The 27,791-nt window shown below is 49.3% G+C and overlaps 1 protein-coding gene and 2 long non-coding RNA genes across 3 annotated transcripts in view; 2 read left to right on the top strand and 1 right to left on the bottom strand.

Annotated features, from left to right (window-relative positions):
- Positions 1-10,109, top strand: part of LOC135191139 (uncharacterized) — a 32,556-nt gene extending 22,447 nt beyond the window's left edge. The window contains exon 4 of the long non-coding RNA XR_010308734.1: positions 9,936-10,109. This is a non-coding gene — a long non-coding RNA (uncharacterized LOC135191139). The remainder of the gene's footprint in view (positions 1-9,935) is intronic.
- LOC135191026 (uncharacterized) lies at positions 31-4,095 on the bottom strand. The gene is made up of 4 exons (XR_010308716.1): positions 3,942-4,095; positions 3,749-3,859; positions 2,020-2,129; positions 31-121 (listed from the first exon to the last, which is right to left on the bottom strand). It is a non-coding gene; the product is annotated as an uncharacterized LOC135191026 (long non-coding RNA).
- A 3,345-nt stretch (positions 10,110-13,454) lies between the features above and the next one.
- POU2AF1 (POU class 2 homeobox associating factor 1) overlaps positions 13,455-27,791 on the top strand; it is a 53,509-nt gene continuing 39,172 nt past the window's right edge. The window contains exons 1-3 of the mRNA XM_064173157.1: positions 13,455-13,521; positions 22,740-22,897; positions 25,664-25,764. The gene's annotated coding sequence lies outside the window, so the exon portion shown is untranslated. The remainder of the gene's footprint in view (positions 13,522-22,739; positions 22,898-25,663; positions 25,765-27,791) is intronic.

The raw sequence follows: 27,791 nt of genomic DNA, 5'->3' as shown, positions 1-27,791 counted from the left end.
GTCAGCCCAAGCTATAATACATTTGGAGGCTTTTACTGTCTGTCCTCTTGTCTGCTCTTGAGCAACAGCTGCAGCACCCAGACCAGGAGGTGCAGGTCATGAATTCTTATCAGCACTGCCCCTGAAATGAAACAAAGCAAAATGTATTCAGCATAACAGCAAAAATATTAAACATAATGTAATGATTCTGCCTAATAACACAAACATTCAGCAAAACAACAGAAATGATTTGGCATAAAAATATTCAGCAACTTAAATTCTTCAGCATAATGACAAAAAATGATCCACAGAAGTGCTAAACATCATAGAAATATTTAGGCTAATAGCAAAAATATTCAGCAAAGTAGCAAAAATGCTTCAGCATAGGAAGAAAAATGTTAAATATAATAGAAATATTCAGGGTAATAACAAAAAATATTCATCAAAGTAGCAAAAATGCTTCAGCATAGGAACAAAAATGTTAAATATAGTAGAAATATTCAGGGTAATAGCAAAAATATTCAGCAAAGTAGCAAAAATGCTTCAGCATTGGAAGAAAAATGTTAAATATAGTAGAAATATTTAGGCTAATAGCAAAAATATTCAGCAAAGTAGCAAAAATGCTTCAGCATAACACAAATATTAAAGATAATTAAAATATTCCATCTGGCAACAAAAATGTTCAGCAAAATGACAAAAATGAGTGAGCTTAATAACAAATGTGTTAAATAGAATAGAAATATTCAGCCTAATAACAAAAAAAAATCATCAAAATAGCAAAAATCCTTCTGCATAATAATGCAAATGTTAAAGGTAATAAAAATATTCAGCCTAATAACATAAAAAATCAGGAAAAGAGCAAAAATGCTTCAGCATAATAAGAAAAATGCTCAATATGACAAAAATCTTCAACTTAACAGCAAAAATGTTCAGCAAAATAGCAACAATCTTCAGGCCAATGGCAAAAATCTTAAATGTAATAAGAGGCTTGAGCCCAGTGGCAAAGGGAGGCTTGAGCCCAGTGGCAAAGGGAGGCTTGAGCCCAGTGGCAAAGGGAGGCTTGAGCCCAGTGGCAAAGGGAGGCTTGAGCCCAGTGGCAAAGGGAGGCTTGAGCCCAGTGGCAAAGGGAGGCTTGAGCCCAGTGGCAAAGGGAGGCTTGAGCCCAGTGGCAAAGGGAGGCTTGAGCCCAGTGGCAAAGGGAGGCTTGAGCCCAGTGGCAAAGGGAGGCTTAAATATAATAACAAAAAGATTCAACCCAACAGAAGTATTCAACCTAAGGCCAAAAAACCTTCAGCAAAATAACAAAAATGCTTCTGCATAAACCCACAAATTCAAAGCATGATAAAATTATTCAACCTGATAAAAACCTTCAGCAAAATAGCAAAAATGCTTCAGCATAACACAGATGTTCAACATAAAAAGAGGCAACCTAATGGCAAAAGTATTCAGCCAAAGAGCAAAGATGCTGCAGTGTAGCAACAAAACAAAACCCACTAAACACAATCAAATTATTCAGCCTGACAACAAAACTGTTCAGCAAAGCAACAGAAATGCTTTGGCATCATAAAAAAAACTCAGCAACACTTCAAATTCTTTAGCATAAGAGCAAAAATACTCAGCATAATAATAAAAGTAGTCAGAAAAAAAAGACCCAAACTGTTCAGCCAAACAAAAACTCTTCAGTGTCACACAAATATTAAACCTAAGAAGAAAACTCTTCAGCACCATAACAAATATATTCAGTGTAATCTATGTGCAAAGCTGTTCTTCTCTACTGCTGTCTATTTATTTGCACTGTTAGCTGTTTGGGTTTGGATGAGGAAGGAGTTTTTTATGTAAAAGGGATTTTGTGCACAAAGTCAAAGTGAATCTGAAGTCTGTTACAAGCCCCTGGGGTATCTTTTCTGCCAGTTCCACAGGCATTGATGATTAATTGCTAATGGCAGTGCAAGGGAGGATACTGCACCTAGCTATTGCCTGGCAGCTGTGGAGTAACAAAGACCTTGACTAGGTAAAAATCAATTTCCAACCACAAAATACCTTTAGGAATGATGTCAGAGGTCCAAAGTTGACATGGAAAGAAGTTCTGAAAGGTTATCTGGTGAGGAGGGATGGGAGATGCTTCTTGGGACATCCATCAGGCTGTAACTCTGTACAGGTGAAGAAACCAGAACTGTAAGTTCCCAGCATTAAGAGTGATGCATAGAATGGGTTGGGTTGGAGGGGACCTTCAAGATCACCTAGGTCCAGTTCCATGCCATGGGCAGGGACAACTCCCACCAGCTCAAGGTCTCATTCAACCTGGCCTTGAACACCTCCAGGGAGGTTGTGCTTCTGTGCTCCAGATTCTCCCTGGGCAACCTGTGCCAGTGTCTCCTCAGCCTCCCTCTCTGTGCTCCACAACCTCCCTGGGCAACCTGTGCCAGTGTCTCCTCACCCTCCCTCTCTGTGCTCCACAACCTCCCTGGCCAACCTGTGCCAGTGTCTCCTCACCCTCCCTCTCTGTGCTCCACAACCTCCCTGGGCAACCTGTGCCAGTGTCTTCTCACCCTCCCTCTCTGTGCTCCACAACCTCCCTGCCCAACCTGTGCCAGTGTCTCCTCAGCCTCCCTCTCTGTGCTCCACAACCTCCCTGGCCAACCTGTGCCAGTGTCTCCTCATCCTCCCTCTCTGTGCTCCACAACCTCCCTGGGCAACCTGTGCCAGTGTCTCCTCACCCTCCCTCTCTGTGCTCCACAACCTCCCTGGGCAACCTGTGCCAGTGTCTCCTCACCCTCCCTCTCTGTGCTCCAGATTCTCCCTGGGCAACCTGTGCCAGTGTCTCCTCACCCTCCCTCTCTGTGCTCCACAACCTCCTTGCCCAACCTGTGCCAGTGTCTCCTCACCCTCCCTCTCTGTGCTCCACAACCTCTCTGGCCAACCTGTGCCAGTGTCTCCCCACCCTCACTGCAAAGAATTTCTTCCTAATCTCCAGTCTAAGCTTGACTTCCTCAATCTTCAATCCATTCCCTCTCAACCTGTCACTACAAGCCCTTGTCAAAAGTCCCTTCCTGGTTTCTTGTAGGCTCCTTTCCATTAATGCAGCCTGTAAGATGCTGGGTGTAAAGGCACAGTTGCTAGGAGGAGTTTGGGTTGGGGACAGATGTGAGCAGCATGCTGGCAGCCCCTGGGTACAACCAGACTGCTCTCAGTTGCAGCAGTCTCTAGAGCTGGCATGGGATTTCCAGTGTGGTAAGAACTTGTGCAGTGGTTTTGCCCTGGAAAGATTTTCTGCCCTGTGCAAGGTGCTAGGAGCATCATCTCCTGTCACTGCAGGATGATACCAGGTTTGGTTCCTTGGGTGTGGATGCTCCAGGCTGTAAAAGCAGCTGTAGATCATAGAATGGTTTAAGTTGGAGGTGACCTCAAAGCTCATCCAGTTCCATCCCCCTGCCATAGGCAGGGACACCTTTCACTAGAACAGGTCACTCAAGGCCTCATCCAACCTGGTCCTTGAACACCTCCAGGGAGGTTGTGGAGCACAGAATGGATCTTTGATCGCATTTTGTGCTCCATAACCTCCCTGGGCAACCTGTGCCAGTGTCTCACCATCCTCACTATAAAGAACTTCTTCCTAAAGTCCAGTTTCTATCTCCCCTCTGCCTTTTTAAACCCGTTCCTCCTCTTCCTGTCATTACAAGACCTTGTCAATAGTCCCTCCCCAGTCCTCCTGTATCTCCCTTCAGGTACTGGAAGGCCACTCTGAGGTCTCCTCCAAGCCTTCTCTTACCTCTTGAAGAATTCTCTGTCCTTTAGGTTTCTGAGCCAGAAGCAGACACATGAGTTCTGTGTTCTCCTCCAGTTTTAACGAGCTAGCAGCAATCTGAGATGAATTCAATACCTGCAAATGACAAGGAAGGCTACAACAGAAAAAGCATGAGGAAACCTAAGAGCACAACAAGCAGCCTGCTGCTGCTCCTCACCTGCAGCTGGAGCCTTCCTCCCATTTCTAACAAGCAGTTAATTCCCTCCAGGATTTGATCTCTGCGTAGTCTGAGAAACCTTCCCATGGCAGTGTCCATGTCAGCTTTTTGGGATTCCATAACCAAGGCAGTGTGGGCAAGAGCAGCACCTTGCAGTGGTGTTAAACCTGAGCAGAGCACAGGGAAGTCAGACACATCCAGTGCTTGAATGCCTCACTGCATAGATCATCCCATGCTTGGCTGAGGCTGGGTAGGTTTAGATTGGACATTAGGGAAACGTTTTTCATGGAGAGAGGGATCAGGGACTGGAATGAGCACACATTCTGTGCTCCACAACCTCCCTGAAGGTGTTCAAGGCCAGGTTAGATGAGGCCTTGAGCAACCTGGGGCTGGTGGGAGGTGTCCCTGGCTATGGCAAAGGGGCTGGAACTGGATAAGCTTTAAGGTCCCTTCCAACCCAAAGCATTCCATCCATCTCTGTGCTTAGGCTTTCCCCTTACCACAGTGGTCAGTCAGATTCACTTCCACACACACTCCATTGTCCTTGCAGTTTTTCAACACCTGCAATGAAGAGGACTGAGATTAAGCCTCAGTTTTTTATAGTGCCTTGATACCTTCTCCTCCCTCTTCACTTTAACCACATCAGCTTGATTTTGGGTATGGGAAGCCCTTGCATATTGTCAAGAAAATGAGCAACTCACCTCTAAAACTCTCAAATATCCATTTTCTGCACACAGGTGGAGAGGAGTTTTCCCAGCTCTGTCCTGCTCATTGACATTAGCTCCTAGGGATATCAGGTCACTCACCATCAGATGTTGGTTCTTCTCTGCAGCAATGTGTAGTGCAGTCTGGGAAGAGAAGAATGGGAGAAGCTGGTTGTGAAAGGCAAACTTAGTCTTAAACTAACAATGCCTGCTAGAGAATGAGGCTTTGCTTGAACACCTTCAGGGATGGTGACTCCACCACCTCCTTGGGCAGCCCATTCCAGTGCCAATCACTCTCTCTGACAACAACTTCCTCCTAACATCCAGCCTAGACCTCCTCTGGCACAGCTTGAGACTGTGTCCCCTTGTTCTGTTGCTGGTTGCCTGGGAGAAGAGCCCAACCCCAGCTGGCTACAGCCTCCCTGCAGGTAGTTGTAGACAGCAACGAGGTCATCCCTGGGCCTCCTCTTCTCCAGGCTAAACAACCCCAGCTAAACAACCATGGCACTAAGTGCCTCATCCAGTCTTTTCTTTCCTGTTCCAGATTCCTCCTTCCTTCTCTTTGCAAGGACAGTAGAGATTCACAGATTGCATTGTGTTTGGAGGGACCCTCAGAGCTCATCTTGTCCCCCCCCACTGCAGGCAGCAGGGACACCTCCAGCTAGAGCAGACTGCCCAGGACCACAGCAAGGCTGATCTTAAATACCTCAACCACATCCCTGGGCAACCTGTTCCAGTATTTTACCACTCTCTTTGTGCAGAACTTCCTTCTGATGTCTCACCTAAATCTTCTGTGCTCTAGCTTCATAGAATCAACCAGGTTGGAAAAGAGCTCCAAGCTCATCCAGTCCAACCTAGCACCCAGCCCTGGCCAATCAACCAGACCATGGCACTAAGTGCCCCAGCCAGGCTTGGCTTCAACACCTCCACCCATTGCCTCTCATCCTATTGCCACAAGCCCTTCTAAACAGGCTCTCCCCAGCCTGTGAGCAAGGACATCCCCAACTCCATCAGGCTGCCTAGGGCCACATCAAGCCTGATGTACACTTGGCTATCTAACACAGGCAGCTCCAGTTTCAAACCAGCAGCCACAGCTTACCCAAAAGGATCACAGAACAATAGTTGCTGAAAGAGACCTCTGGAGATCATCTGGTCCAACCCTCCTAAAGCAGTTTTGCTTAGATCAGGTTTCCCAGGATTAAAATGTCCAGGCAAGTTTGGAATCCCTCCAGAGAAGGAGAATCCACAACCTCTCTGAGCAACTTATTCCAGGGCCCCAACATCCTCACAGCAAAGGGATGCTTGCAGCCTGGCTGGACTCTAAGAGCCCTTTGGATGTGACATGAAGTGCCCCAGTTGTTGCCAGCTTGGCCCCCTACCCGCTTCTCTGCATCCTTCTCGTTGATCTTATTTAGGGCTGCAAACCTCTGGGCCAGAGCATAAGTCAGAGCTCTTCTTCCCTGAGCAACAGCCTTGTGCAGCAGCCTGCAATAGAAGAGAGTTTTAAACAACTTGCAAGACAAAGCAGCCATCAGAGCTCTCAAAAGCAGGAGTGGGGAAGCATTTTAAAGCAGGAAAGGTTCAGGTTTGCAAATGCTGAAGTGTTGAGATAGTTCAGTGGTCGATTTGTTTAGTCTCTATGTTACTAATGGTGTTTGTCATGATCCTCTCTTCTTGCCATCTAGAGGAGCTAGTCCATGAGTCCTTTTTTGCTAGCAGTTGCTACTTCCTTCTCTTTTATTAAAGCATCCTTCAGGACAGGGAAAAGAAATAAACAACTGGAGAGAAGAGAAGTCTTCCTCTTGCACTTAGAAGGGGTTTGTCCAGATTAATTCAGTGCTAAGGAGGAGGAGAGCTCAGTTCCTTCTGTGTGCTCTACTCACACCACAAAGCAGTGCAAATGTCTCTGCTGAGTTTTAGCTTGAAAAAGGTTTTTTTAACCCCCCCCTTGTGAATGGTCTTCTTTTTTCCTCCTGAAGGAAAAATCAATGCAGGCATTAACTGCATTTATTTTCCCACTGTCTTGTAGCATGATTGACCCAAACTAACTCTGGCAGTTGTTGCTGTCCCTGTTTGGTTTGAAGGGGATTGAGTTGGGTGGTTGAGGGATTTTGACACAGTAACTGATATTGGCTGGGGACAGGATTGTCTGCAAGATCAGAAGTTAAACTCTTTCCCCACCAACTCTAGGACATTTTAGAAGTCATTTCACTCTTTCTATCAGCCTGATCATGCAGTCCAACCTAGCAACCAGCCCTGCCCAACCAACCAGACCATGGCACTAAGTGCCCCAGCCAGGCTTGGCTGCAACACCTCCAGCCACAGCCACTCCACCACCTCTCTGGGCAGCCCATTCCAATGCCAATCACTCTCTCAAGAACTTTCTCCTAACATCCAGCTTCTAATATCAGCTCACCCCAACCTAGTTGAATTATAGAACCATAGAATCAAGTAGGTTGGAAAAGACCTCCAAGCTCATCCAGTCCAACCTAGCACCCAGCACTGCCCAATCAACCAGACCATGGCACTAAGTGCCCCAGCCAGGCTTGGCTGCAACACCTCCAGCCACAGCCACTCCACCACCTCCCTGGGCAGCCCATTCCAATGCTAATCACTCTCTTTGCCAACAAATTCCTCCTAACATCCAGCTCCTAATATCACTCCCCCCAACCTAGTTGAATTATATGGGACTTAATAAGAGACTTTTCATGATTAGTATTAATTATTTTAATAAAGAGCTATTTTCCCTTCCATGCATTCCATTCTAGGGCAAATGGCATCAGTAAAACCTTTGCTTTCATTTCATTTCTACCAAAACAGCCACTCCCAGTTCTTTGGAAGTCTGTGCTCTAGACTAGCAACCTGTGTATGCTTTGGTGTAATCCTCCCACCCATTTTTATTACCAACTAATAGTGCAAGTAATTATCCTGAAGGTGTCTGCAGAGATTTCCTCTGCATAGCTTTTTTCCCCCCTTCCTTGTTCAGTTGGGTTTTTTCCCCCCAGCAGCAATTATTTGTCTTGCTTCATTTTCATTGTCTCTTAAATCTTCCCAGCCTTTACTCCAAGTCAGCCTTGAATCTCTTTAACACTCTGAACCTGTCCTGAAGTCAGCTGTAGTTTGACAACGCTGCTGCAAAGGTGGAATCACAAAATGCCTCCCCTCAAGGATCATCTGATCCAACCCCAGGCAGGTTGTAGAGTCTCCTTCCCTGGAGACTTTCATGACCTGTCTGGATGCATTCTTCTGTCATCTATGCTAGATTGTGTGGTCCTGCTCTGGCAGGAGGGTTGGACTGGATGATCTCCTTAGGTCCCTTCCAACCCCTAATATCCTGTGAACCTCCTTAGGTCCCTTCCAACCCCTAATATCCTGTGAACCTCCTTAGGTCCCTTCCAACCCCTAATGTCCTGTGAACCTCCTTAGGTCCCTTCCAACCCCTAATGTCCTGTGAACCTCCTTAGGTCCCTTCCAACCCCTAATATCCTGTGAACCTCCTTAGGTCCCTTCCAACCCCTAATATCCTGTGAACCTCCTTAGGTCCCTTCCAACCCCTAATATCCTGTGAACCTCCTTAGGTCCCTTCCAACCCCTAATATCCTGTGAACCTCCTTAGGTCCCTTCCAACCCCTAATATCTTGTGAACCTCCTTAGGTCCCTTCCAACCCCTAATGTCCTGTGAACCTCCTTAGGTCCCTTCCAACCCCTAATATCCTGTGAATCTTCTTAGGTCCCTTCCAACCCCTAATGTCCTGTGATCCTGTGAACCTCCTTAGGTCCCTTCCAACCCCTAATATCCTGTGAACTTCCTTAGGTCCCTTCCAACCCCTAATATCTTGTGAACTTCCTTAGGTCCCTTCCAACCCCTAATATCCTGTGAACCTCCTTAGGTCCCTTCCAACCCCTAATATCTTGTGAATCTCCTTAGGTCCCTTCCAACCCCTAATATCCTGTGATCCTGTGAACCTTTCTAGCTGATGGTGTAGCTTTCTAGCTCTTGGTGTAGCACCCTGGCAAGCTGAGTCTTCAAGCTGACCAATATAGGGGAATCCTTTGCTTCCCTTGGGAGATGATTCCAGTGTCTGACTACTCTCATGGGAAAACATTTTCTTCTAGATTCCATCAGGAATCTCTCTAAGGGTAACTTGGAATCTTTCTATTTTTGCTGTCTGTGTGCAGTGAGGTAGGTTGGAGTGAGGAAGCCTTTGCCTACGGGTGTGCTCAACACTGTAAGTTGAATTTCAAGGCCAGCCTGGGGACAAATGATGCCCCAGGAAATACCAACCAATAAATTTCAATAGAGAACTGCAGACCTGTTGCCATTTTCATCAGGTGCAAGCAGTTTGTCCTCTGGGATATTCCTCAGCAAACTCTCTTCTCTGTGTAGCTGGAACTGGAAGAAAGAGATGGCAGAGACATCCTGCTGGGTGAAAGAACTTGAGGAGGGCTTCAAATGTCCCTCAAGGTTTGGAGAGCCTCTGTTAGCTTCTAGAAGCACCTCTGAACAGCTTCTTGATGGACTGAAGTGTGGAGATGTGTTGTGTGAAGGACTCCTTGGGAGAAGTCTCTGGGTGCTTGTACATGCCTCTGGTACCCACCAGTGAAGCTCTTTCTCGCTTGTCCTTGAGAATATTCCTGCTGAGCTGGACCCTTGGGTGGTTTTCTGATCAGCATGGCACAAAGTCTCTACCTCTCCCTGCAACGCCGAGTTGAAAGCCTTGAAACAGCAGCACGAACACAGCTTGGTTAAGCTGTGGCATCTCCCCTGCAGGCCACCAGCTGCCTGCTTGCTTCCTGCAGTTTCCCACCGACAGGCTTGCAGGTCTGTGGAGGAGCCCTGCCAAAAGCCATCTGGCAGAGGGTGCAGAGACTCCTTCTTTGACTGGCTTTTGTTCAAATCTTCCTGCAGTACCTCCACCAGGATATCCAGGTCCTCTAAGCCTTTCTGTGTTTGCCCAGTGCTCTGCTTGCTCTGAAACAGCGAGGAAAACAGGGAGAGTGAAAGGTGGGGGAGGGAAATCAGGCATGAAGTGTCCTGTTCTCCCTGAGTGATAGAACATGAAATATGCCTGAGGAGGCTGGCAGCACAGGGTTGAAGGTGTTATGCATACCTGTCTAAGCTGTTTCTCTGTATAAGGGTGAACTCTTCTCTTTTCTGTTGGGAAGAAAGGAAGAAATCAGCTCTTTGAGTGGGGGCAGAAAATGTTCTCATCAGCAGATTTGCCCCAGTTAAAGGACAAATAACATTCATGTGGTGATGCTGCTAAGCTGCCCTTCTCCTCTATTTCAGGGGGGCTAGGAACCAACTGTGAGAGAGAAGTGGTCCAGCTCTTTGGATATCTATCCTACTAGAAAAGGAGGCTCTGTTACCAAGAGAGGAGTTTTCCCAACCTGGTCTTCCTGAGGATCCTTTGGCTACCATCTTCATGAATGAGGCTTCCTGAGGAGACAGAAACACACAACTCAATTGGAGAGAAGGTGAAGCAATCAAACACTGGAACATGTACAGAGCAATCTGTGTCCTGTGCCATGTGCTTTGTACAGCAGAGACTGCAGGGGAATAACTTCCCAGGCGTGGGGTGTTCATGGCAGCAGGAGAAAGCCTTGAAGCAGAGCAGCAGCTGCTTGGGCTGCTTTTGCAGGTTGCTGCAGCAAAATTGTTTCCTGGGCCATTTTGGGGACAGTTTTGCTGTCACTGTCTTAGAAATGTTTCTAGCACAGGCTCTCAGCCTGGTGCAAATTTGATCTGTTCTCCACTTGCACCAAAAGCATTCATTTGGTGGATGGAAGAGGCAGCAGCTGCAGCTGTAGCCTCTCTGGGATGCTGGGCAGAGCAGTGCTGTGATGTGCAGGCAGCAGGATGCTCTGCACCTCTAGGAGCAACCTTTCTACATTCCAAAAGAGTCCTCACCTTGCTGTGAGCTGGCTCCAGGCCCTTGGAAAGGCGAATTTTTCTCAGCAGTTCCCTCACAGGCATCTTGACTCTCACACCCATGTAGCGCTTCTGAGGGGGGTCAGAGCTGCGGCCAGGCTCTGGGAAAAGTTGTAACATGATGCTTAAAGTGATGGGTTGGAAGAGACCTTAAAGATCAGCCAGTTCCAACCCCCCCTGCCATGGGCAGGGACACCTCTTAACAGCACAGGTTACACATCCAGCCTGGCCTTGAACAGCTCCCTGGGCAACCTGTGCCAGTGTCTCCTCAGCCTCCCTCTCTGTGCTCCACAACCTCCCTGGCCAACCTGTGCCAGTGTCTCCTCACCCTCCCTCTCTGTGCTCCACAACCTCCCTGAGCAACCTGTGCCAGTGTCTCCTCACCCTCCCTCTCTGTGCTCCACAACCTCCCTGGGCAACCTGTGCCAGTGTCTCACCACCCTCCCTCTCTGTGCTCCACAACCTCACTGGCCAACCTGTGCCAGTGTCTCACCACCCCCTTCCTAATCTCCAGTCTCAGTCTGTCCTCCTCAATCTTCAATCCATTTCCTCTCACCCTGTCACTGCAAGCCCTTGCAGAAAGTCCCCTTCCAAGCTTTCTTAGTCTTGTTCTAACTTTCAGCTGCTGAGCTAAGTCTTCCTTTGCAGTTTCCTGTCCTGTGGTCATCCTGGCCTGCATCAGGAATGGTGTGGCCAGCAGGAGCAGGGAGGTCATTCTGCCCCTGTACTCTGCACTGGTTAGACCACACCTTGAGTACTGTGTTCAGTTCTGGGCCCCCCAGTTTAGGAGGGACATTGAGATGCTTGAGCATGTCCAGAGAAGGGCAATGAGGCTGGGGAGAGGCCTTGAGCACAGCCCTACGAGGAGAGGCTGAGGGAGCTGGGATTGGTTAGCCTGGAGAAGAGGAGGCTCAGGGCAGACCTCATTGCTGTCTGCAACTACCTGAGGGGAGGTTGTGGCCAGGAGGAGGTTGCTCTCTTCTCTCAGGTGGCCAGCACCAGAATGAGAGGACACAGCCTCAGGCTGCACCAGGGGAGATTTAGGCTGGAGGTGAGGAGAAAGTTCTTCCCTGAGAGAGTCATTGGACACTGGAATGGGCTGCCCGGGGAGGTGGTGGAGTCGCCGTCCCTGGAGCTGTTCAAGGCAGGACTGGACGTGGCACTTGGTGCCATGGTCTGGCCTTGAGCTCTGTGGGAAAGGGTTGGACTTGATGATCTGTGAGGTCTCTTCCAATCCTAATAATACTGTGATACTGTGATATTGCTATCAGTAGAACAATAAGGACCAGAATTGTTTCAGGAACAAGATAGTGATGCTCTGTGTCTTTCTCCCAGTGGTTCTTGGAGTGTTGGGAAGTGGTTCCTGAGGTGTTTGGAAGTCAGTGTGTTGTCATTCAGAGGGCAGCAGTGGTTTTTTTTTGCAGTGGAATGAAGTAGTTCTGTGAGAATATAGATAGTTGCCTAAAGGAGCTTTAGTCTTCAAACAAGTTGTGCTGTAATTGTTTGTGTTAGGTCTTCTTGTCTCTGGTGCTCAAATCTCCAAACTTGAAAGGCTTGCCCAGATTAGGAGCTTGAATGCATTGCTTTTGAAACACCTTTTGTGTAACTCTGTGTCTCTTGAGAAGCATCATATAGAATGCATCCAGCAACAGCTTTTGTCATTGTAGAATCATAGCAGCAGTCAGGGCTGGAAGGGACCACAAGGAGCAGCCAGTTCCAACCCCCTGCCATGGGCAGGGACACCTCACACTAGATCAGGCTGCCCACAGCCTAAATCCAGCCTGGCCTTAAATACCTCCAGGGAGGAGGCTTCCACCACCTCCCTGGGCAACCCCTTCCAGGCTCTCACCACCCTTGTGCTGATGAACTTCTTCCTAACATCCAGTCTGAATCTCCCCATTTCCAGCTTTGTTCTGTTCCCCTCAGTCCTATCACTCCCTGACAGCCTAAAAAGTCCCTCCCCAGCTTTCTTGTAGACCCCCTTAAGATGATAGACTTATTGCCTTAGTTAAGGTTCTTCCCAACTGCTGAGCACAGAAAGTACACCATGTAGAAGGCTCCAAAGGAGCCCAAGTATTGGGAGTCAGTGAGGCTACTGCCAGTAAGGAGTCATCCAGCAGCAATGGTTCAATGAGTTCAGTGAGTTGCACAGGCAGGTGGTGGAGGCACCAAGCCTGGATGTGTTTAAGGGCTGTTAGGATGCGATGCTTGGGGCTATGGTTTAAGGTGAATCTTGCAGAGTAGGGTTCTAAGTTGGGCTTGGTGATCCTGAGGGGCTTTGCCAACCTGCATGGTGCTGTGATTCTGTTCCTGGAGCAAAGAGAAGCTTCCCCCCACCATAGCTTTATAGAATGCTTTTGGTTGGAAGGGATCTTGAAGACCACCTAGTTCCAACCCCCTTGCCATGGGCAAGGACACCTTCCTCTAGACCCCATGTCTCAAGGCCTCATTCAATCTGGTCTTGAACACCTCCAGGGAGGAGCCATTCCCTACATCAGCTCAGAGGATGAGGATCAAGAGCATCACTGAGAGAGTTATTGGACACTGGAATGGGCTGCCCGGGGAGGTGGTGGAGTCGCTGTCCCTGGAGCTGTTCAAGGCAAGATTGGACGTGGCACTTGGTGCCATGGTCTGGCCTTGAGCTCTGTGGTAAAGGGTTGGACTTGATGATCTGTGAGGTCTCTTCCAACCCTGATAATACTGTGACACTGTGTGATACTTGTGAGCAAAATTGGTGTTTGCTTCATAGCAGCTGCTGGAGCTCGAGAGGCTAAGCCCTGTGGAGATGAACTCTGGAAGCTCAGCAGATGGGAATGGTGCAGCTCCCCAAACTTGGGATGTCTCAGAGGAGGCAGCAGTGGCATGGGAACCAGGCACACAAGATGTGGTTTCTTTGTTTCTCTTCCCTGCACCAGGCAATGAGAGACTGACACCACTTCAGCAAGTGAGTAGCAAAGGCTGCATTTTGAGTGGATGTTGAATTGGTTTGTGCTAAGATTTCTGCCATTTCTGAATGTTTCACCTCTCAGTGAAGAATTAAAACATTGGGGCTTAAAAAAAAACCCCAACCAACCAAACCCAAGCACATTTTGGTTCTCAGACTGCTCTAGAAAATGTGGACTGGTGTTGTGAGGATGAGTTACTCCTTGATGAGTGTTTTAAAAGCCTCCTTGTAAAGCTCTATGAACAAACACAAATTGCTCACAAATTATCATCTCTTAAGCCCATCTGACAGTAAAAGAAATGCTGTGTGATGGATCAGGTGATGTGGCCAGGTGTATCCTTGATAGCAAAGAGCTCAGCAAAGTCAATGAGTGACCAAGCAGACTTCCATGTGGCTTTCTATGTAACTCAGAAGGGTATCAAGGAGTGACAGGACAAGGGGGAATGAAGCAAAGCTGGAAGTGGGTACTTTCAGACTGAATGTGAGGAGGAAGGTCTTGACACAGAGAGTGATTGGCATTGGAATGGGCTGCCCAGGGAGGTGGTGGAGCCACAGTCCCTGGAGGTGTTGAAGCCAAGCCTGGCTGGGGCACTTAGTGCCATGGTCTGGTTGACTGGATAGGGCTGGGTGCTAGGTTGGACTGGATGAGCTTGGAGCTCTCTTCCAACCTGCCTGATTCTGTGATCTGTGACCTTGCTGCTAGGCTCAGAACCAAAATGCTAGAGGCAGGCAGAAATGCTGAGCTTCCTCTGCAAAACAGAGTCCTGGCTGCTGCTGCAGCAGGCCACAGCAAAACAAAGTCAAGAAATGAGCAGGCAAGTGTCACACTTCTTCCAGAGTACTGCCACAGGAGCATTGGTGCAGCTCTCTGCTGGCACAAAAGGAGCTGCAGGTCCTGGGTGGGGGGGGGTTGTTGCTCTGCCTGATGAGGAGAGGCTGAGCGACCTGGAGCTGTTTGGGCTGGAGAAGAGGAGACTGAGAGGGGATTTGATCAATGTTTATCAATAGCTGAGGGCTGGGGCTCAGCAGGGGGGGACAGGCTCTGCTCACTGCTCCCTGGGATAGGACAAGCAGCAATGGATGGAAGCTGCAGCACAGGAGTCTCCAGCTCAACACAAGGGGGAACTTCTTGGCTGGAAGGGTCCCAGAGCCCTGGCACAGGCTGCCCAGAGAGGTTGTGGAGTCTCCTTCTGTGGAGCCTTTCCAGGCCTGTCTGGATGTGTTCCTGTGTGCCCTGAGCTAGATTGTGTGGTCCTGCTCTGGCAGGGAGGGTTGGACTGGATGATCTCTTTGAGTCCCTTCCAGCCCCTGACTTCCTGTGAGCCTGTAATAAGCAACAGAAAATAGGAATAAAGATCTGATCTTACCAGCAGGAGCAGACATCTCTTGAGGTTGATGTGAAGGAAGAGAGGAGATCTCAGGACTTGCAACATTAAGCTCAGTTAATCCAGAGTCTGGCAGTGATGGGCTCTGCTGGAAAGAGCTTTGGGGACTGGCAGTTTCCCCAGGCAGCGGAGATCCTTGGCCTGGACTATAGCCACAGACTTCATTGTCACTGCTGTTTTGGTTGCCCAGTAGCTCAGGGCTCACACAAGCTGTTTGCAGCATTGCCACTGAGTGTGTAGAAGAAGATGAAAAAGAAGAAGAGATGGAAAAAAAGGGGAAAAAAAATTCTTCTTTGGTAGTGTTTGAAACAGCAAAGAAAAAACCAAGAGAAGAGAATTCAATCCAGTTTCACACTGAGAACATGGGAATTGTCCTCAGTTCTCCAATGCAATGAGCCACTGGGAGATGGATCCAGCTTCCCTCTTCTCTTTTGGAGCAGCAAGTTCCAGCAGTGGCAGGATGAAGCCAGGTTTGGGATCCCAGCAGGCACTGGGAGCAGCCTTTGAGAGCTTCTTGGCTGTGATCCTTCCTCCTGCTTTATACTTTGGTATGGTTTGAAGGACGTCAGCCTGGGCAGGCCCCACCCTGTTTGCTAACAGTCTGCAGCAGCTGATGAAGAAATTACCTTTCCCAAGAAGAGAGATTGAGTGCAAGGAGAAAAAAACTGCTCTTGCTTAGGTAGGAAATAGGAGAAGTAAATTCTGCTTGGTTTGCTGTGCAGGCTGTGAGGAGGGCAGAAGCAGCCTCTGCTTTGGAGTAGTTGATGGGGGTGTGCAAACAAGTGAGTGGTGCTGGAGTAAAGGTTTTGTGATTGCTTTGCTCAAAAAGAGAAAGGAAATGAAGAAAGATAAAAAGAAAAGGGGAGGAAATCAGGGGAAATGGAAGAGGGAGGAAAAGGGGAACAAAAGAAAAAGGAAAGAAAGAGAAAAGAGAAAAATAATGGAGGGAGAAGAAAGAGAAAGAAAAATGAAAGAAAAAGAGAAAGGAGAGAAATAAAGGAGGGAGAAGAAAGAGAAAGAAAAAGGAAATAAAAATAAAGAGAAAGGAGAAAACTAAGGGAGGGAGAATAAAAGAAAAGAAAAAAAAACAAGCAAAAGAAAAAATAAAGAGAAAGGAGGAAAATAAGGAAGGGAGAAAAAAGAAAAGCAAAAGAAAGCAAAAGTGAAAATAAAGGAGAAAAAGGAAGAAGAAGAAAGAAAAAGAAAAAAACAAAGTGAAGGAAAAATAAAGAGGAAGGAGGAAAATAAGGGAAGAAGAAAAAAGGGAAATGGAAGAAAGCAAAAGGAAAAGTAAAAAGAAAGGAGGAAAATAAGGGAGGAAGAAGAAGAAAGAAAAGAAGTGAAGGAAAGCAAAAGAAGAAAAGGAGAAAAATAAGGAAGAAGAAGAAAGTAAAAGAGAAATGAAAGAAAGCAAAAGAAAAAAGAGAGGAGAAAAATAAGGAAGAAGAAGAAAGAAAAAGAGAGATTAAGGAAAGCAAAAGAAAAAAAGAAAGGTGGAAAATAAGGGAGGAAGAAGAAGAAAGAAAAAGAGAAAGGTCAAATAAAAAGAAAGGGGAAAAAAGGGAAGAAAAGAAAAAATAATTTAAAAATAAAAGGAGCAAGAAAGAAAAGGAAGAAATGAACTGAAAAAGAAAGGTCACAGTGCCCAGGGAGGTGTCTGAGTCCCATCCCTGGAGATATCCAAGGTGATGCTCCTCAGGGCTCTGTGCAGCCTGATCCAACTGAGTGCAGGGGGTTGGACTGGAGGACATTTGGAGGCCCTTCCAGCCCATTCTATGAGCCTATGCTTGCCAAATGCAGCAGCTCCCTTCTCTGTGGCTTAGGAAGCATCCCAGCTCTGCACCCAAGGAGAATTCATCTTCTAGCTCAGAGTGAGCAGAAAGCAGCCAAACTTCCTGGAGCAAGGGGGGGAAGACTCCAACGTTACATTGGTGGTTTAGTTTAAACTGGGTCAAAGCTCCTCTCTACAGACCTGCAGGATTGTCTGTCTCCTGCTTTCTCTGTGCTGAGCAGGATTCCAGCCTCAGGCATGAGGAAAGAGTTAGGTATTGATCAAAGCCAGGAGATTTGATGCTTTGGGGAACAAGCACAGAATCAGGAACTGATCTGCATTGCAGTGGCACTAGGAGGGCTGTTACCTGGCTGCCTGCCCCACAGATCTTCCTATCTAGTAGCATTGCTGCCTTTGGATCCTGCAGATCAGGAATGCAGCAGGGATCACAGCAAGGCTGCCTCTGAGTCTGACTAACAAGGGCATGGCAGCTCCCTTTTATTCCTGTGACATCCACAGGGCTCTTCAGGTTGTGCTCAGGGTCAAAGCCTTGTCAGTCAATCTTCCAGTTTCTTTCTTACTGTGTTATACAATCAGAGAATCATTTGGGTTGGAAAAGGCCTCCAAGATCATCTAACCCAACCAGCAACCCAACCCCACCATGGCCACTAAACCATGTCCCAAGTGCCACAGCCACAGGGTTCTTGAACACCTCCAGGGATGGGCACTCCACCACCTCCCTGGGCAGCCTTTGCCAATGCCTGATCACTCATGAAGGACAGAAATTGTTCCTAATCTCCAACCTAGCCCTCCCCTGGCACAATTTCAGGTTATTTCCTCTCCTCCTGTCACTTGATCTCTGATACTGCTCCCAGTTGGCTTAAGGCACTTAGTGCCATGGTCTGGTTGACTGGATAGGGCTGGGTGCTAGGTTGGACTGGATGATCTTGGAGGTCTCTTCCAACCTGGTTGATTCTATGATTCTGTAAGGCAGGGTTCTGCACTTTGGCCACAACAACCCCAAGCAGCACTACAGGCTGGGGATAGAGTGGCTGAGAGCAGCCAGGCAGAGAGGGAGCTGGAGGTGCTGGTGGATAGTAGCTGAAGAGAAGGCAGCAGTGTGCCCAGGAGGGCAGCAGAGCCAATGGCATCCTGGGCTGGCTCAGGAGCAGTGTGGGCAGCAGAACAAGGGAGGTTCTTCTGCCCCTGTGCTCAGCACTGCTCAGGCCACACCTTGAGTGCTGTGTCCAGTTCTGAGCACCTGAACTGCAGAGAGATGCTGAGGTGCTGGAAGGTGTTTGGAGAAGGGCAGTAAGGCTGGGGAGGGGCCTGGAGCACAGCCCTGTGAGGAGAGGCTGAGGGAGTTGGGGGTGTGCAGCTTGCAGCAGAGGAGGCTCAGGGCAAGGTGGGGTTGGGCTCTGCTCCCAGCCAGCACCAGAACAAGGGGACACAGCCTCAAGCTGTGCCAGGGCAGGTCTAGGCTGGATGTTAGGAGGAAGTTGCTGGCAGAGAGAGTGATTGGCATTGGAATAGGCTGCCCAGGGAGGTGGTGGAGTTGCCATCCCTGGAGGTGTTCAAGAAAAGACTGGATGAGGCACTTGGTACCATGGTCTGGTTGACTGGATGGGGCTGGGTACTAGGTTGGGCTGGATGAGCTTGGAGGTATCTTCCAACCTGGCTGATTCTAAGGGAAGTGTTAAAGGTTGTTTCAGAAGTGAAGTGGTTGTTTGCCTTTCTGATGCTGAGAGAGCCTCAGAGTGCCTGTTTTTAACAAGGGATGCATTCTGCTCAGCTTTGGATGCTGCCTTCCTTCTATGTGGCCTCATTGATTGTACAAACCTAGGAAGGACAAGCTGGAGCCAGGGGGGATTCTGTAAGTAGTACTGTTGAAGTCAGGAGGATGAGACTTCACTTAAGGAGCTGCTGGGAGTTCCACTTAAGGAACTAGTGGAAAGTGTCTCTGCCAATGAAGAGGGGTTGGAACTGGATGAGCTTCAAGCTCTCTTCCAACACCAACCATTCTATGAATTCCTTTCCAACTGATTTGTGATGTGCAGCTCTGCAAACCTCTCTCTCTGTGTGTAAGCTCCCAGGTTTTGCTGTCAGTGGGTAGAGCTCCAGTTACACCTTTGGAGGTAGGATGAATGCTCTCTGGCCTCCTGCATCCCCTTGTTGCTGCATGTTTCTGCAGTGCACACACCCACTGCAGTGGCATTTGCTGGGATGGGTGTTTGTCTTTCCCTTCAGATGCTGTTGCTTTGCAAGCTGTTAGCTTGCCTGCCTATGAAATCCTTTGTTACAGACTCACAGCACCATGCAGGTTGGCAAAGCCCCTCAGGGTCACCAACTCCACCCTAGAACCCTGCTCTACAAGATTCACTTTAAACCGTAGCCCTAAGCACCACATCTAAGCCACCCTGAAACACACCCAGGGTGACTGACTGCACCACTTCCCCGGGCAGCTTTGTTGCAAAGATTTCTTTTATTGACATTCTCTTTCATGTGGAAAGGGATCAGAAGGTAGTGGAGGGTGATGAGATTGAGAGCAGCTCCTCAGAAAAGGACTTGGGGGTATTGGTGGATTAAGAAGCTGGACATGAGCCAGCAGTGGGCACTTGGCTGCAGCCCAGTGGCATCTTGGGCTGCATCAAAAGATGGGTGGGCAGCAGCTGGAGGGAGATGATTCTGTCCTCTGCTCTGGTGGACCTCACCTGCAGTGCTGTGTCCAGCTATGGGACCCAGCAACCTGTTCCAGTGTCTCCCCACCCTCACTGCAAAGAATTTCTTCCTAATCTCTTGCCTAAATCTCTCCTTCTCAGGCTGAGAGATGTCCATGGCATCTACTGCATCAGTCAATACTATCCCCTTTCTGCCTGAGGTGTGGCACCTCCAGATGCCTGTCAGTACAGCAGCTACATACAGACAGAGTCTTCTTCAAGGTGCCTGTTCCTTAATAGCATCAATGAAATGCTGGCCTGAGTAAAAGGTAAGACAGGAAAATCATAGATGGTCATATAATGGGTTGGGCTGGAAGGGACCTTCAAGATCATCCAGTGCCAACCCCCCTGCCATGGGCAGGGACACTTCCCACCAGCCCCAGGTTGCTCAAGGTCTTATCCTGCCTGGCCTTTGAACACTTCCAGGTTGTTCAAAACCACATCCAGCCTGGCCTTGAACATCTCCAGGGAGGTTGTGGAGCACAGAAGCACAGAATGTGATCTTTGATCACATTCTGTGCTTCTGTGCTCCACAACCTCCCTGGGCAACCTGTGCCAGTGTCTCCTCACCCTCCCTCTCTGTGCTCCACAGCCTCCCTGGGCAACCTGTGCCAGTGTCTCCTCACCCTCACTGCAAAGAATTTCCTCTTACTCTCCAGTCTAAACCTTCTCCCCTCAAGCTTCAATCCATTCCCTCTCATCCTATACCTGTTGCAGAGCTTCCACTTCCATGCCCTCAACAGAAAGCTGCAATTCTGCTGTCCTCCAGATGTGCTTCTGCCATCCTCCAGCAGTGCTGGCAGCCAGTTGGGGTTGTGACATGGCTGATGAGTTCATCTCTCATTTTCCTAGTAAACAGCCATGCTAATTAGACCCACTGAGACAGACCATTGGGTAATTGCATCTCGATTGTCTGCTGCCAGTGGTCTGTGTGTGTGATGCTTCAGAAGGAAGCAAACTCTAATGACAGCTGCCAGTGCTGCAAAAGGCAACCTGGGCAGCTCTTAGTCATTGCCATGATGGTGAAATATGAACTCTGCTCACCCCTTGCTGCAGAGCAGAGCTGTGCTGCAAGACACAGGTTGGATTGGAGTTTGAGGAGGGCAGATTTAGGTTGGAGATTAAGAGGAAATTCTTGGCAGAGAGGGTGGGGAGACACTGGCAGAGGTTGCCCAGGGAGGTTGTGGAGCACAGAGAGGGAGGGTGAGGAGACACTGGCAGAGGTTGCCCAGGGAGGTTGTGGAGCACAGAGGGGGAGGGTGAGGAGACACTGGCACAGGTTGCCCAGGGAGGTTGTGGAGCACAGAGAGGGAGGGTGAGGAGACACTGGCACAGGTTGCCCAGGGAGGTTGTGGGGCACAGAGAAGGAGGGTGAGGAGACACTGGCACAGGTTGCCCAGGGAGGTTGTGGAGCACAGAGGGGGAGGGTGAGGAGACACTGGCACAGGTTGCCCAGGCAGGTTGTGATCAAAGGTCACCTTCTGTGCTTCTGTGATCCACCACTTCCCTGGAGGTGTTCAGTGCCAGGCTGGATGAGCCCTTGAACAGCTTGGCTGGTGGGAGGTGTCCTTGTCCATGACAGGGGGGTTTGAACTGGATGATCTTCAAGCTCCCTTCCAATCTAAACCTTCTATGAATCTGTGAATACTTTATTTTAGCAATCCTAATCTGCCCTGGAATGCCTGTTCTTGTAACTGACTCCTGTTTTCCCATGGCTGGACATGGAACAACCCTGTGATGAGAGACTGAGGGAGCTGGGGGTGTGCAGCCTGCAGCAGAGGAGGCTCAGGGCAGAGCTCATTGCTGCCTGCAGCTGCCTGCAGGGAGGCTGTAGCCAGGTGGGGTTGGGCTCTGCTGCCAGGCAGCCAGCAACAGAAGAAGGGGACACAGCCTCAAGCTGTGCCAGGGCAGGTCTAGGCTGGATGTTGTTAGGAAGTTGTTGTCAGAGAGAGTGATTGGCACTGGAATGGGCTGCCCAGGGAGGTGGTGGAGTGGCTGTGTCTGGAGGTGTTGCAGCCAATCCTGACTGGGGCACTTAGTGCCATGGTCTGGTTGGTTGGTCAGGGCTGGGTGCTAGGTTGGGCTGGCTGAGCTTGGAGCTCTCTTCCAACCTGGCTGATTCTATGATCTAGTTGGAACTAGATGATCTTTAAGGTCCCTTCCAACCCAAACTGTTCTGTGATCTTGTGATTCTGTGATCCTGTGATCATCCAGTTTCACCCCTCCCTGCCATAGGCAGGGACACTTTCCCACTAGCAGAGGTTGCTCAAAGCCTCATCCAACGTGGCCTTGAACACCAGGGAGCACTGCTTGCTTTTTGGGGTCACAATGGGAAAACTAATTAAGGAGAGAAACTCTGAGCCACTAGAGGAAAAAGAATTTTGCTGCTGCTGTTCCTGCCCTGAACTGTGCTGCTGACTTCAAACCAGCTCATCTAATGAAACAGTGACCTCCCCTGGGCACAGCTGAGCTGTCCTTGATTTACATGTTCAGTGGATTGACAAATCCATTGTGGAATTCATCACCTAATCTGGGGCTGCTTAGTCTGGAGAAGAGGAGACTGAGAGGGGATTTAATCAATGCTTATCAATATCTGAGGGCTGGGGGTCAGGAGGGGGGGGACAGGCTCTGCTCATTGCTGCCTGGGATAGGACAAGCAGCAATGAATGGAAGCTGCAGCACAGGAGGTTCCAACTCAGCACTTGGGGGAACTGCTTGCCTGGAAGGGTCCCAGAGCCCTGGCACAGGCTGCCCAGAGAGGTTGTGGAGTCTCCTTCTGTGGAGCCTTTGCAGGCCTGTCTGGCTGTGTTCTGTGTGCCCTGAGCTAGACTGGGACTCTGCAGCCTGGAGAGGACACCTTGCTGTGGCCTTCCAGTATCTGAAAGGGGCTATAGAAGGACTGGAGAGGAACTATTGACAAGGTCTTGTAATGACAGGAGGAAGAGGAATGGGTTTAAACTGGCAGAGGGGAGTTTGAAACTGGATGTTAGGAAGAAGCTGTTTGCAGTGAGGGTGAGGAGACACTGGCACAGGTTGCCCAGGGAGGTTGTGGAGCACAGAAGCACAGAATGTGATCTTTGATCACATTCTGTGCTTCTGTGCTCCACAACCTCCCTGGAGGTGTTGGATGAGTCCCTCTGTGTGACCTGTTCTAGTGGGAAGTGTCCCTGCCTATGGCAGGGCTTTGGAGCTGGATGATCTTTGAGGTCCCTTCCAACCTAAACCAGTCTATGATACCCTTGGTTCAACTGAAGAGCTGAAACCCTGAGCTACTCTCAGTCGTTGCTGCTTTGCTTACTGCCAATCTGTTGGTGTTTAATGTTTCCTCACCCTTTTAATTTGCAGCAATCAAACCCCTGAACCACGCCAAGAAAATGGAGAGCAAAAAGGTTGCTGGTATCCCGAGTTCTGTCAGTAGATGGTGATGTGAATCAGACCTTTGGATACCATCAGCAGCGAGCAAAAGCAGAGGATGGAAGAGATCAGCAGGGAGCAGCCTGGAGGTAAATATATGAGGGTGGTAAAGTCTCCTGTTGAAACCCTTCTGATAGATAAAGGTTTGCCTCTGTTCCTCTGTTGTTTTAAACTGTACCTCGCTGAGGAGCAGGGAAGGAAATCCTTTTCTTGTCCTTTTCTTGCCTTTCTCTCCTTGCAGATCTGGTGCCACAAACTTGTCAAATGTTTGTGCCAGTTTCTGCCCTTGCTGCCAGTTTCCCTGGGAACTGTAACTGGAATTCAGGGCAAAAAGGGATAGTAAAGCACTGTCAGAATTGCAGCTGGACCTGTGGACAAAGTCAGAGCAGCCCCAATGGATTTTTTGGGTGAAATTGTTCATTTCAAAGGATTCCTACAGTCAGAGATTCACAGAATGGGTTGGGTTGGAAGGGACCCAAAAGCTTGTCCAGTTCCAACTTCCCTAGAGCAGCCTGCTCTAGGGTGGGGTGTCCCTGGGCATGGCAGGGGGGTTGGCACTGGCTGCTCCTTGTGCTCCCTCCCAACCCTGCCTGATTCTGTGATTCCATTTATGCCTTTGCATAATGTCCCTTTTGGGACCATTTGGTACTCTCAGTGGGTGTGAGTTTCATTCAGACCTACACATCCCTCCCAAAAGAATGTTTCAGCAGAACACAGAGGCCTTCTGCTGGCTTTGCAGGAGGTAGGCTTCACATAAGGATGCAGAGTTAGGGTTAATATCTTCTGTCCATGAGCTAGAGCCACAAGCAGGCATTCTTTTTGGGGCTGGGTACTTGAGCAGCCTTCTCTATTTACAGTCTGGGCTTTTCTGCCTTTTTGTTCTCTTTTTTTTTGGTGTTAAAGGATCATTTATCTGCTAAGTTATTGAAATACAATGACATGGCTGGCAGCCAGTCAAAACACTCTCTTGGTTTCTCCAGCTCTTTCACAATGTTGTCTCTCTCACCTTCTAAGTCCTGTCTCTGACAGTCCCAAGCACACAGGACCCATGGGGCAGCAATTTGTTCTTGTGGCCAAGAGAGGCAATGGCATTCCTGGGGTGCAGCAGGGAAAGTGTGGCCAGCAATTCCCAACAGCTCCTGGCACTCACTGAAGGTATCTGCCAGAACCTTCAGAGTTTCACAACTGCATCTTCAGAGAAGCTCTCATTAGGAGCTGGAGCAGCTCTGCTGTGAGGACAGGCTGAGGGAGCTGGGGTGCAGCAGGGAAATTGTGGCCAGCAATTCCCAACAGCTCCTGGCACTCACTGAAGGTATCTGCCAGAAACTTCACACTTCCACAACTACATCTTCAGAGAAGCCCTCATTAGGAGCTGGAGCAGCTCTGCTGTGAGGACAGGCTGAGGGAGCTGGGGTTGGTCAGCCTGGAGAAGACTCCAGGGGCACCTTAGAGCTGCCTTCCAATACTTGAAGGGATCCTCCAGGAAGGCTGCAAAGGGACATCTCATGAAGGTGTCTAGAGACAGGCCAAGGGGAAATGGCTTGAAGGTGAGGCAGAGCAGGGTTTGATTGGAGCTGAGGAAGAAATTACTCAGTAGGAAGGTGGTGAGACTCTGGAACAGGCTGCCCAGGGAGGTTGTGGATGCCTCCCTTCTCCCTGGAGGTGTTGAAGGCCAAGTTGGATGAGGCCTTGAGCAGCCAAATCTAGTGAAGAGGTGTCCCTGGGCATGGTGGGGGAGGTTGGGGTAGATGATGATCTCTGAGGTCCCTTCCAACCCAAGCCATTTTGGGGTTCTGTGTTCTTTAATATCTGCATGTTGGAACCTGGGGAGAGGGAGAGGCAGCCTGTTAGTCACCCAGCAAGCCACAGCAGCTGACTGAAACCAGAATTAAGATGGACCAAATTGCCAATGCTCTCCTATGAGCTGCAAAGTAAAAATGTGCTGATTTAGGGTTAATAATTAAAGTGCTACAGAAGTGGGGATAAAGAAAATAAAGGCTCTAAACCCATTTTTTCCCTTCTGAACAAATACATTTAAACTCCCAAGCAACAATGGTTTGCCACCTGGGGTCAAGTTTCAGAGCCCTTTTTCCCATAGACTGGGATTATATTTCATTCCCAATGGCCTTCATCCAAATTCTTTCAGCATCAGGGAAATGACTCCCACTGAGGTCAGTTCATGCAGTCCTGCCATGGCTCCATAAAAGAAGAGGAAAGGGAGACCTAAAAATGCTGCTTTTACTCTGTGTGTGGCTGGGCATGGCTCTGCCCAGCCTGGTGTGCACGGGCTGGTGGAGGGCAATGCTCTCTTGTGGGTGTGGAGCTGCCTTTGGCATTCTCTACAGATGCAGAAAGAAGGCTGGAGCCTGGTGGGGGTTGATCTTTTCTGCCAGGGCACAAGGGATAGGAGGCAGAAAATGGCCTCATGTTGCACCAGGAGAGGTTTGGGTTGGACATGAGGAACAATTTCTTCCCCTTCTGCCAGTGTCTCCTCACCCTCCCTCTCTGTGCTCCACAACCTCCCTGGGAAACCTGTGCCAGTGTCTCCTCACCCTCCCTCTCTGTGCTCCACAACCTCCCTGGGCAACCTGTGCCAGTGTCTCCTCACCCTCCCTCTCTGTGCTCCACAACCTCCCTGGCCAACCTGTGCCAGTGTCTCCTCACCCTCCCTTCTCTGTGCTCCACAACCTCCCTGGCCAACCTGTGCCAGTGTCTCCTCACCCTCCCTCTCTCTGCTCCACAACCTGCCTGGGCAACCTGTGCCAGTGTCTCCCCACAACCTCCCTGGGCAGATCACTTTGCAAATGGGGCAATAATTTCCATGAACAAAAATCTCAACCAAACCTTTCTTGTAGGAAAGAGAGGCAGGAACTCAAGAAGACTTTGGTTGGCCTGAGGTGCCATAGGAAGCAAACCCCCTTCTTCTGGTAGATGATCAACTTGAAGACATCCAAAGGTAACACTGAAGGATGAAACTTGATCCAGACATTGCTGGGGTAAGAACACAATGAATGAGGGCAGAACCCTTGAAAAACAACTCTGTAAAGTTTCCAGGGTTGCTGAACTGCTTTATTTGTTCCCTGTCGTGTGTGCTGTTGCTTGCCCTTTTTTTTTCTCCTTTCTGGAGTCTCTTTAATAATTGTGACATCTGTTATTTATCTAAAAATAAGGAAGGGCACCTTATTAACCACCAAAGCTCACAGATGTATTCAGCAGCATCCAGGTCCTTTGTAGTCAAAGAAACCAGGCTGAAGGTTTTATGTACTCGCAGCTCTCCTGTGGGGTAGCTTTAAGGACCAAGCCTTTATGTTCTGTTAAGCTTAGGCACCAAGTTTAGGGAGAGGTATCATGAGAAGGTGGGGATGTTGGACTGGATGAGCTTGGAGGTCTCTTCCAACCTGGTTGATTCTATGATTCTATGTGAGTGAGAGCTCACAGAGGTGAGAGTGAAAGGCTGCTGAGGTGTACAGGGTGGCAAAGTGAGCAGGAGTCTCTTGCAGCTCAGTTCTTCACAGAGAGAGTGATTGGCATTGGAATGGGCTGCCCAGGGAGGTGGTGGAGTCACTGGCCCTGGAGGTGTTGAAGCCAAGCCTGGCTGGGGCACTTAGTGCCATGGTCTGGTTGGTTGGGCAGGGCTGGGTGCTAGGTTGGGCTGGATGAGCTTGGAGCTCCCTTCCAACCTGGTTGATTCTGTGATTCAGAAGGTCAGTGGTGATCTGCATGGATTGGTTGGACTGGATGAGCTTGGAAGTCTCTTCCAACCTGGTTGATTCTATGATTCAGAAGGTCAGTGGTGGTCTGGATGGACTGGTTGGACTGGATGAGCTTGGAGCTCTCTTCCAACCTGGTTGATTCTATGATTCAGAAGGTCAGTGGTGATCTGGATGGACTGGTTGGACTGGATGAGCTTGGAGCTCTCTTCCAAGCTGGTTGATTCTGTGATTCAGAAGGTCAGTGGTGGTCTGGGTTGCATCAAGAGTGGCCAAGAGGTCAGGAGAGGTGATTCTGTCACAGAATCTCACAGAATCTCAGATTGGAAAAGCCCTCCAAGCTCCTTGAGTCTAATCATGAGCTTCACACTGACAAGTCCTTGACTAACCCAAACCCCTCAGCACATCTAATCGCTGTAATCACTGTGGTTGGAAAGGACCACCAGGATCAGCCAGTCCTACTTTCATCCCAGCAGCCTTCATCACCAGACCATAGCCTCAAGTGCCACATCCACTCTCCTTTCAAACCCCTCCAGGGATGGGGACTCCACCACCTCCCTGGACAGCCTGTGCTAGTGCCTGACCACCTGCTCAGGAAAGAACTTCCTCCCAACAGCCAACCTAAACCTCCTCTGGCACAACTTGAGGCCATTTCCTCTTGTCCTACCATTAGTAACTGGGGAGCAGAGACCAGCTCCAGCCTCACTACAACCTCCTGTTAGGTAGCTGCAGAGGGCAATAAGGTCCCCTCTCAGCCTCCTCTTCTCCAGACTAAACACCCTCAGCTCCCTCAGCCACTCCTCATAGGTCATGTTTGCCAGAGCTCTCCCCTCTGTCCCTCTGGTGAGAGCTCACTTGGAGTGCTGTATCCAGCTATGAGACCCCCAACACCAGAGGGCTGTGGATCTGCTGGAGGAGGTGCAGAGGAGGCCACGAAGATGGCTGGAGAACCTCTCCTCTGGGGACAAGTGGAGAGGGTGGAGGGTATTCAGCCTGAAGAGAAGGCTTCAGGGAGGCTTTAGAGCTGTATTTCAATAGCTGAAGGGGACCTACAGGAAGGCTGAGGAGGAGCTGTTTAGAAGGACCTGAAGTGGCAGGATGAGAGGCAATGGTTTGAAACTGGAGCAGGAGAGATTTAGGTTGGACATCAGGAGGGAGTTGTGCACAGTGAGGGTGGTGAGACCCTGGCACAGGCTGCCCAGGGCTGTACTTGAGGCCCCATCCCTGCAGCCAGCCAAACTCAGCCTTGCTGTGTCCCTGTGCAGCCTGCTCT

The sequence above is a fragment of the Pogoniulus pusillus genome, chromosome 38 (assembly GCF_015220805.1).
Source record: "Pogoniulus pusillus isolate bPogPus1 chromosome 38, bPogPus1.pri, whole genome shotgun sequence".
NCBI classification, from domain to species: domain Eukaryota; kingdom Metazoa; phylum Chordata; class Aves; order Piciformes; family Lybiidae; genus Pogoniulus; species Pogoniulus pusillus.
This window is presented reverse-complemented; position numbering and strand designations above follow the sequence as displayed.